At 39.4% G+C, this 10,470-nt stretch overlaps 1 long non-coding RNA gene across 1 annotated transcript; it reads right to left on the reverse strand.

The window, feature by feature from the left end:
* Positions 1–6,600: 6,600 nt before the first annotated feature.
* Positions 6,601–10,059, reverse strand: LOC139827772 (uncharacterized). The gene is made up of 3 exons (XR_011738709.1): positions 9,980–10,059; positions 9,733–9,829; positions 6,601–7,102 (listed from the first exon to the last, which is right to left on the reverse strand). It is a non-coding gene; the product is annotated as an uncharacterized lncRNA (long non-coding RNA).
* Between the last annotated feature and the right edge of the window lie 411 nt (positions 10,060–10,470).

Raw genomic sequence — 10,470 nt, forward strand, 5'->3', positions numbered from 1 at the left:
TATGATTCTATTACACACTTTAAGAAAGGCCAAATATAGACATTCCTCCTACTCTTTTTCTGAATTAGGGTACTTCCAACCCTCCCTTCCATCACCGTAGTCTGTGTAGAGCTCACATTACTCAGGATATTAAGCCCTTGACTGATCCTTTGTAGTGAGAGATGTCAAGAGGGTCCTACTAATTGCTGAGATGATCAGTGGACATTTGAGTAAAGGATGACTTTTATACACCACCTTCCTTTTCATAATGCCAGAAATCATAACGCAGAAGGATTGTCGTTTGTGCTGCCTATGTACATTAACCACAGTCAGGGAATATCTGATGAACGTGGTCCTTCTGGGGACATTTATTCCTTGTCAGCCTCTTCAAAGTCCTGAACTGTAACTTAGGACTAGTTCTTCTGCTCGGATCAGCACTTCCTAAACAGTAGGGAGCCATCTGCCCCGTTACATTGAGGGGCTTTGGGGCATTCCTCTATGTATGCTCTAGAACAGAAGTACTAATTCCTTGTACGTCCTCCTAGGGGACAAATGATGCTGTCTGAGATCTAGATATTTAACAGCTTCCTTGATTTTAAGACAGGTGAACATGGAAAGAACTGTCTGGGCAAAAGCCACAGAAATAGCTTGCAATGGAAAAAAACACTAAACCTCGATTTTCCAACAAGTAGACAAAAGCTTTCATCCTGATTCAAATTTTTCCTTCTATTGTTACTCTTAGGATATAGAATATAGCTTAAAAGAAACAAATTTTTGCACTTTAAATTTTTTTTCAACAGATGTATGTGTTTGTCTTGATCCAAGCAGAAAGGAAAAACCTCATAAAAGCTTGTGGGTACATAATCAGTTTTGATTCACTTATCTGTAACTATTCTGCTTTTCAAATGACTTTTGTGATCATTTCAACCTTGGAAATGAATCTTTACATTTAAAAAATACTGAAATCCAATAGTCTGTGTAATTAATGTTTAAAATTCATTAGAAGCAGGGTTTTTTATGTCTCCATATAAAGTTTTAGTTTAAAATAAAATGCTTTTTTAACAGGAATATCTTCCCTTGGAAAACTCCAGGTTAGCCCACCTTAAATATTTTCTTAATTACTACGTGACATTGGCATTCCTTCCATGGCTGTGGAAGCTCTATCTCCATGAAATATTTTACCTATGAAGGCCTGTTACCTCTTTTCATGTAAACTCATTTGCATTTGAATGCTCTTTGGAGGGAAAAATGCTGCTGAAATGCTGATTTTTTTTTTTTTTAACAGTATCATTTGATGTTACAGAAATGTATAAACAGTAATAACTTTAATTTGTTACCATGGCCATTTCATAAAAAATGCAGCTAGTTTCTAGCAGTAGTGAAAAGGTTAAACTTCTAGTAAATTTGATGGATAACAAGGGAAGCCGATTAGCAAAAAGAGGAGCTCAGTCACTGACCTTACAATGCTTCTTTATCTTTTACATTCATCTCTCAGGCTCAGTCCAACACTGCAACATAAAGCCAAAGCTATGGTACAAGTATTGTATTCCCAGAGGAACAGCGTATTACTTGTATATGCTTGGTTGCTTTTTTGCTGTGAACTTCTGAATCATATAAGAACAAGTTTATTCATACATTTACCCCTTATTTAACATGCTTATTGAATGGGCAGGAATCTTCTTAAAGGATAGAAGTATTAAGATGTAGCTGACACTGAAAACAGATGAAAATCTTAGTGTTATCATTTTCTGAATAAATGGTCAAACGTATGGAATGACAACTGAAAACAAGTGGAAAATACACATTCTTGTAGCTTTGAGAGTTGATACAGGATCATTGAAAATATGAAATGTTATTAATATTACTCGGAAAGAAGACTTACTGCTGTATAAGTGGGATAGTAAATCTGTTATGAGAAAGTCACATCCTGCTAAGATTGTCCTTGTTTTTCTCTTCTCACTCTCATTTCTTTGTATTTTTTTTTAAAGTGTTGTTTTGAGACATGTCAGTAAAGTTAGCTGGATTTTGTATCATCTGTCACTTCGGGATGGACAACTAGTTTTTCAGTTTTTCACCCATCAGTTTGTTACACTTTTTGCTCCCAGAAAAATGAAAGTTTTCTTTGGTAGACAGAATAAAGGAACTGTTCACACTTGCTCCCCTACTGCTCAGCTATAACCTGCACTTACTTCCCCCTTCTAAAAAGTTATTGCATAAAATTGCTGTACTTACAATCCGATCCTCTCATCAGCTCCATTTATTGTGTTGTTTACATTTTACTAACTGGTAGTTAGCTCAGTAGGAAGCTAAACAGCCATCATGGTCATAAGCTGAATGCTGTTTGTATGCAGGCTCAACAGTTGTTGGTAACATGCACAGTTATTATTCTTAGGAGAAAAAATGAAATAAAAAATAGCTGGAAATCAGGAATATAAGAGAATGTTTTTGAGAAAACTTATTCCCTTGTCTTCTCTTACACTAAAGTCCAGAGGATTTGTTGTTGTTTGGTGGTGGTGGTTTTGTTTTGTTTTATACAACCTCCCAAATTTCTTCATTAACATTATACTTCTCTTCCCCTCAGTTCTTCCACTTTGCATTCTACAATGCATAATTATTATTTAGATTTGTACTTTAGAACATGAAAGGATCATTACTTTTTATGTGTAGGATACTACGCCTGAGTGGGGTCTCTGAGCGATGCTGTAATATTAATTAACAGTAATGAAAATCCTTATAAATACAGTGAGGCTTAGTCAGCGGGAACTGCAATTGCATTTGCCCAACATGCCAGGCCATTAATGAGCAGAATTTTCGTAATAAAATATTAATAATTTATGTCGTATACCAAAGCGGGGCATATGCGTATGCCTGTACTGAAGCCTTAAACTATGAAACTGCATGTGGAAACGAATGAAATAAAAATTCTTCTTGCTAGAATTACAGTGATTTTTCACTTCCTCTGAAGTAGCTAACATGCTTCCTACTGTATCTGGGCAACACTGGCATGAGGTAATTTCAATTTAACAATATTTGCCAAATATACGTTCAATCTAGACCTTGCACATCGTGTTGCCAGGGTGCATTTGACATAACCTTTGAAGACCTGGGTTAGAAACCAACGTTATCTGTGTACAAAGATTAGAACAGAGTTATTTTTTCAGAAGATATCTCAATCAGCAGGGGACTTCGCTAACTTTTTTTTTTCCACAATGCGCCACATTGCCTGTGTGTTTGAATAATCAGACATTTGAGTGATCCTTTCATCTCTTCCAGGGGGTTTGCAGGGACCCTCTGAACTAGGATGACAGGATTTGGAACCTGAGAGTTGGTGCTCTTTGTTTGTTGTGGCCTATCATCAGTCAAATCCAGTGTGTAGGTTAATAAGGCTTAAACTTTAAGGGAATGGTGAGCACCTGATTGACAAGCCTGTGAATAAAAGTGCAGTGGGAAGTTTTGTGTTTGTGAAGTTAGTATGCACAGAGACACAACTGAAGTTCAGAATGAATTGCAATCAGTTATATTAACGCAGGGAATCTCATTTGATGATTTAACATAACTTCCTGGACGCCAAATAAAATCTCAAAGTGTTTCATGGATTTCAAATAAAATTCTGAAGTATTTCTGGTTTGGATGGTGGGTTTTCTTTGCTTAACATTAGAGCAATATATTTGGGTTTGGTTTTGTTTTTTTCAAGATACAAGTGTATAACAGAAATCCAAAAGCCACCAAGAACAGCATGTAACAGTGATGAAAGTTCTACTATCAGGATAAAAAAAAAGAGAAAACATATTCTCCTACAGCCACTTAGAAGTCAAAGACAGTGTACAGTGCTTCAAGTTTTCCTGAACATGTGCCTCAGACAATTTTTATTTTTAACAAATACTAGCAATAACATGGTTCCAGAAACATTTCCTCTTAGAAAGACATTCCTGCTGTAACTCAAAAGGATATCTATATCATTTACACTGAAAAAATCCAATGCTTCACACATTAGAGAATATAAAATGATTTTGTAAGTAAGTAAAGGGGAGTGGTTGGAGATTTCCTACAAAAATAATTGTCAGAAAGTGAATTTTTGTATGAGCCATTTGGACAACATTTTCGATCAGGCAGGTTTCTCAGACTCGTAATGGCATTTATTGTCAAAACTAGAATGAAGAAATCAACTCAGTGGATATGGAATACCAACTTCCAGAGCCAAAAAATAGGAAGGGGTCTGAATGCAAAGCATTTCCTTGCCTTTACTATATGGTGTGTACATAACTGCAGGACAAATGGGGAGATACTGCTCAATGTTTCACAAGAAGAGCGTTTTCTCTATTTGTATTGAGCACCGGGCCTAAGGAAACCAACATACAAGCTGAGTTCAGAAAACTAGAGCACTGCAGCTGTCGTGGGCAGCATCTTCTTGCATATGTTGTCTTCTGGAAGAGGGATGCAGGGGCAGAGGAGAACAGGACTTTTTCTACTCTTTGTGATTGAAGAGTCCACTGAAGTCAGTGTCTCTGTTTGTAAACTCACTGATTTCATCCTGTATTGTAGAAATGGAATCTGAGCACTGACTTACTGAATTTTAGGTTTCTATAACGGACCATTTTAATAATGATTTAAGTCACGCTCTGTGTTTGTGCTGTAAATTGCTTATGCATCCATTTCTATCCAAGACACATTTAACAAAAATAAAGCAACATTAACCTTGAATTTAAGACACCCCTCCTGTGGCTTACTCTTAATAGAAGGTATGAAGACTAATTCATGATAATACAGAGTTGGGTTAAAGTATTTTTCTGTAACATAAGAGTTGACTCAAACTTCAGAAGAAGGTAGAGTCAGATCGTCCACTTCCCAAACAAGTCACCTAAGCGCTTTGCTGTTATGGAAAGGGCACAATGTCTTCTGTCCTACTGCCTGGGATCAATCATCTGAACTAAAGATTGGTTGTGCTGAGGAGTCAGGCAATCAGTTTTTCGGCAGGGACTGCTCCATGCAGGGCTGGTTGGGAGAGGAAGCCTCTTGTTTCAGTAAGGTAGAGATCAGCTGTTGTAATAAATCACTTAATATTTTATATATAAAATACAAAAGTTAACTAGTTAAACTGCTTGTATTTGTCTGAACCTACAAAGATATGTTCATACGCCTCTTTAGAACAAAACAGTTATGCAAAACTTGAGTTGCCACCTTGTCTTTTAGCTACCTTTTTAAGAGAATGAGAAATGCTTGATTAGACACCTCTGAGCAGGAGAGTACACTTTTCTTTCTAAATGAACACAGGCACATAATTTTCAGCCCGACTCAGGAACTTCACTGACAGAGACAGAACCTGAGACATGACCCTACTGTTATGGTTCAATTTAATGTTGCCTCCAGCTTCACTCTGCATGTAGCACATCTGATGGTTTTTCATGGGTGCCTTGTTCTCTTTGTTGTATAGACTGTTTTGCCTTAGATAGCCTAATCTTAAGCAGCCTGAATCGCTCTGCTAGTGTCAGGCACTCACTACTGAAGACAGCACAGAATTTTTCAACAGCCCTCATACTGGCCAAAAGCCACTTCTGGTCACCTTCCCCATTTGAGTTGTACTTGATCCACTTGCAAAACACATCAGTTGATATCCAGTTTCTTCTTCCAGTGCTGCTTCCTCATTCCCCTGTGTTTTGGAATAAATCACCTAAGGGAACATAACTTTCAGCAGAAAACAGTGCAAAAAATTTTCTGCTTTTTCTTATTTGGGAAATGGGATCACATCATTATCCTCATTTCTTCCTTTAACATCTATAACCAAAAAGAAGACTCTCAGGGCTGTGGGATACTTAAAATTGATTATGTTGTGCTTCTTTGAATCCATGGGATTAGTCTGGGGCATTCCTCTCACCCTAAATTGGCACGGGCTGGGTTATCTGCTCAAATGCTGGCACTTATGCTCGAGAGTCAGCGCCTTTGATTCATGAAGCTTTGGCTTTGATACAAGCATCCCTGTTACCTCTTTGCACCAGGGATCTGGCACAACTCCCGTTGGTACTTCCATGAGGACATACAATGTTCCAAGACTCCCCCACTGTGTAGACAATTTCTTAGCGGGGCAGCCTTTCCAAACACATTGTTTCAAAGAAATGAATCACTCATTCGTGAAAAATGAAAAAAAAAGAGCACAAATACCATCAAAGCAATTTCAGGGGTTTGCCGCCCACATCACTGACATCATGCTGCCAGCTAGAGAGCACTGAATAGGACTCCTTACAGAGTCCATCAATGCCACTCTTTAAATGGCAATTGCCTGAAGGGGCTGCTGGTTTGTGATATGAGGTACTTCTTCCTTAGCAGGAGAAAGGCAGCAGAGGCTGGGATTTCAGACCAAGTCCCCTCAAATGGCAACAAAACACGATTGCTTGGCTTGCCAGGATGTCTCTTTTTCAAATGACTCTGCTCTCTTTTCGGAAGAGAATTAATTCATATTTGGATGAAATACTTTTTTTGTAAAAAGGAAAAGACGTGTCTGCTCATCAGAAGGAACGTTCTTTATTAAACTGGAGATTAGTTGGATAAGAGAAGCCATGAGGGCTTCTTATCATTTATGAACCAATTAAAACAGACCCAAGTGAGGTCTGTCCAAGCTAATCCCAGAGCTGGTGTGCTGGGGCGTGTGATACATGGACACGCTGAGCTGCCTGGAGCCAAGCCAGCTCACATCTGATGCGCTGTTCCCACATCACACAGTGCTGTGCCCAAGCTAATAAGCCCTGCCGAGAAAATGCAGCAACAGGTCACTGTGGCACAGTGCTGTGTTACATATACAATCTGGACTTAACAGCATGAGTTCCCACTAGTTATGGGATTTTTACCACAGGTCCACTTCACAGAAAAGACACATTTTCAGTGATTTTGTACACTGACATCTTTCACTTCTCTGCATATGTTTTTACACACTCTTCTGTCCCATTACATTGCCTTTCCACTCCTTTTCCTGTGAAATTGCATCTTTTTTGCTTCTCAGACAAATGGCTCAAGATTGCCAATCACGGTCCTTGTTTCTGGAACATTCCTCCTGCATTTGTTCATAGGGACGTGCTTCTCCACACACCAGGTCTGCCGTGATGCTTGTGAAACTTCAGCCGGTTAAGGTAACCTGGTAAGCAAAGCAAGATGGTTGAGTTACAATAGAAGAACAAAAAGTGAAGCAGCAAAGATTAAGAATTCGTAGCCTTTACATTAAGGATGTTGTCACCTTAGCTTCACTTTCCACCTGCCTCTGATTACATCTGCTTATTATCTGCTCTGCCGTTTTAAAGCAAGCAACACTCACCCTGGTGTACAATGGACAGAACAGGGGGACACTGACCTGCCTAGGGATTTTGGCCACTAAAGCAATGCAAATAATTAAAATACAGAAATTGAAACTGTCAGGAATGATCTTTCACTGACCCAGAGTGGATAGATGAAACGATCAATGTTGTCTTTCCCTTCTGTAATGTCTGCCAGACAGTCCAAATTTATAATCTGCATAGGAAAACAGCTGTATATCATAACCATATGGCACTGAGAATACACATTATTGTACAGTAGCACTGCACTAATTTAAGGTCTGTCACCACTTCCATTATGGGCCTGCGTTTCTCTCACACAACCACATATCCCAAGCTGAATATGATCTCTGTCAGTGCAGGTTTTACATCTGTAGGTGCTTCAAACAATATTTTATTTAGATAGCTTGGGTATTTTGTCATTACATAAGTTAAAGAAAAATTTCAGTTTTCCCCCTCATTGTTCAAAATTCATTTTATTTAAGACAATAAAACTCGATGGTTTTAAAAATGGTTAGGCATATTCCATCTGTTATGGGTCACTTTTCTGATTGAAGGCAGTCATTAAGCATCTGGTGAATTTAAAAGCAACTGTATAACTATGTGTATATATAGTTATATCTACATGGAGAAACATCATTTTGCATTGCATACCAAGAATGAAGTCATGTCTATTTCTATGGGAACTCAAAGTTTTTGTGAACTTATTCTACATAAGGCTGGTCAGACCACATCATCTTTTATATGAAAGAAAATGCTGTTAATTCTCCAACAGGATCAAAGTGTCTTACACCCCTCTGTCAGCAGAACTTGTATACTTCCACCAAACTGGAAGCATTGTAAATATAGGGAAAGAAAGTGCAGTGGATCCACAAAGGTCCTACGACCTGTCATAGACGATTTGCGAAGTGCAAAGGTGGCATCTCCTGTGGAAAAGGGCTTCTGATTTCCATTTTGGACAATCTCTCCATTGCTGCCAAGGCAGGGTAAGCATATCTCACCCTTTGCATACCCACAGCTTCCGTGCTGATGTGAGAGTAGTTGTCACTCAGCTCATGCCAAGGATAAATCAGCCAAAATTAATAACGAAAGAATGGAAAATTTTCTCCTGAAAATTCAGGGGACCAAATCTTTTGATTCCCAGTGGCACTGGGGCTGCAACAGCTGAACCCAGGGGAGCTACACAGGCACTTTCCTGAGAAGCACCAGGAGGAGGAAGGTGCTCGGCCCTAAGCCCATCCCATGTACAAGGGCTGCTGTTGCTCTCATGGGAGAGGACTATTTCTTTTTTCTGCCCCAGACCGGTCTGAGAAGTGGTCAAAGTAGTGTCTAGAAAAGAATAAACAGAGGGCAGGTCTATCTGACCATCCCCCTCACTGTTCTCCCGGCCTCCAGCTACTTTCAGCCCAGTGGTTTCCTGAACTGGATGTGTTTATTAATTCTCCATGGATTTCAGTTCCCTAAACTTGCAATGTGTCTCCCTTGATCCACGCAAGAATTTAACATCCAGTGTCATTCTCTTGCTGTGAAACACATCATGTTTTGTCAGCAGTTAGGATAAGTGGGTGCTGGCCCATGACTTCAATGTGCCTCAGCAATGCAAACAACATTGATGGCATTACTTGGCAATAATTTTCCACGTCCCTGAGATGATTTGTTCTGATGGTTAGGGTCATTTTCCTCCCAGTCAAAACTTTATTCCCTGGAGGCAGCTGCCTGATTCTTAGTGACCTTTTTTTCCACCAAAAAAAAAAATCACATCAAATTGGAATATCTTTCTCATCAGAAAACACAGGGGAATTGTCCATATGACCCCAAGTCTATGCAGAGATACCCATGGGCTATATGCATATGAGCCAGTAAAGCAGATCAACAGGAGTGAATCTATAGGAGAAACATTTGGTACTGAGGCCCTATGTCCAGATCCTGCAGCATCTGGGAGAGGAAAGGAGCAAGGGATCTGGTGTCCTGACTGCCCCTTGGAGCTGCAGTGCTCTGGGTGAGCTGTTGGAGTATGTCTGCCCATTTACTGTCATCCAGTACCTGCTTTCCAAGACTGCTCAAAAATGCACAGAAAGGCACAGAAATTAGCATCAATTCAGATATTCCATTCAAAAGTTCATTCATGGCCTGAAATAAAACAGTAATGCAGACACATCCACACAGAGCAGGGGAGCAGAATGACTGGGGGAGTCTCACCAAGTGGACAAGGCACCCACGCTGCTTTACCTGAGCTGAACCACTGGGATCCAGTCCTCTGCCTCCTGTAACATTGCTCTCCAGTGCACAGATAAACACGGTGTGACCACAGCTCTGCTCTCTTCTGCTGTTAAAGATGGTGATTGCACCACCTCAGCTGGCAAAAACTAGCAGAGTTTCACCAAAGTCAAAAGTGTCTACCTGAGGCTGAATATCTGAGCTTTGAAAAAGCTGGAAGTTTCTTAGTAAAACTTACGTGAAATGCTACAAGAAGAAAGATTTCTTCGAGGAAGCACATCACAAGGTAGTTGATAGGAGTTTTCTGGTTTGTGTTGTTGATTATCCTGATGAAACTGCAGAGTAATGAAGCAGGAGAGTTTAATAAAACCAGCAATGAAAAAACACAGAAACAGAAAAAAGTTTTCACTGAAAGACCCAGTCTCACATCACCAAAACCACAAGATTTCAATATACCAGGATCTAAATTCCATTCTTTGTTTTACCTCTGCTGAACACTTCCCTGAAGCACAGTTGTAATTGTTTAATCTCTCCTTCTGTTCCCCTTTAAAAAAGTGAATCAAACAGCATAAGTTATCAAAGATGAAAACCTGACCCCCTGTGACTATATTACAATGTAGCACCACCTTCTGGCTATTGAGAAACTCCTACTGGCTACTTTACCTTTTTCATTTTTAACGGGCATCTGTTTCTTAATTCCTTTGTTGCAATTTAAAATGAAAATATGGTGATTAGTTTTCATGGCTGTAGCTATTACAGCTATAGATGTTTCTAATAACAGCTGCTATTTTTCAAATAGAAGAGAGATTTTAACATGGAGCAGTTGGAATTGCGCATCTCAGCCTTTATTGAAGGGGCAATGTGTATGTTCATGTTTTATGATCTGTAATCACATGCTGGTACTGGGAAACATGCCACAAGGGCCCACATATGTAAGCAGTGGCAGCTGGAAGTGCATAATTCATGAGGAAAACAT

The sequence above is a fragment of the Patagioenas fasciata genome, chromosome 3 (assembly GCF_037038585.1).
Source record: "Patagioenas fasciata isolate bPatFas1 chromosome 3, bPatFas1.hap1, whole genome shotgun sequence".
In the NCBI taxonomy this organism is placed as follows: domain Eukaryota; kingdom Metazoa; phylum Chordata; class Aves; order Columbiformes; family Columbidae; genus Patagioenas; species Patagioenas fasciata.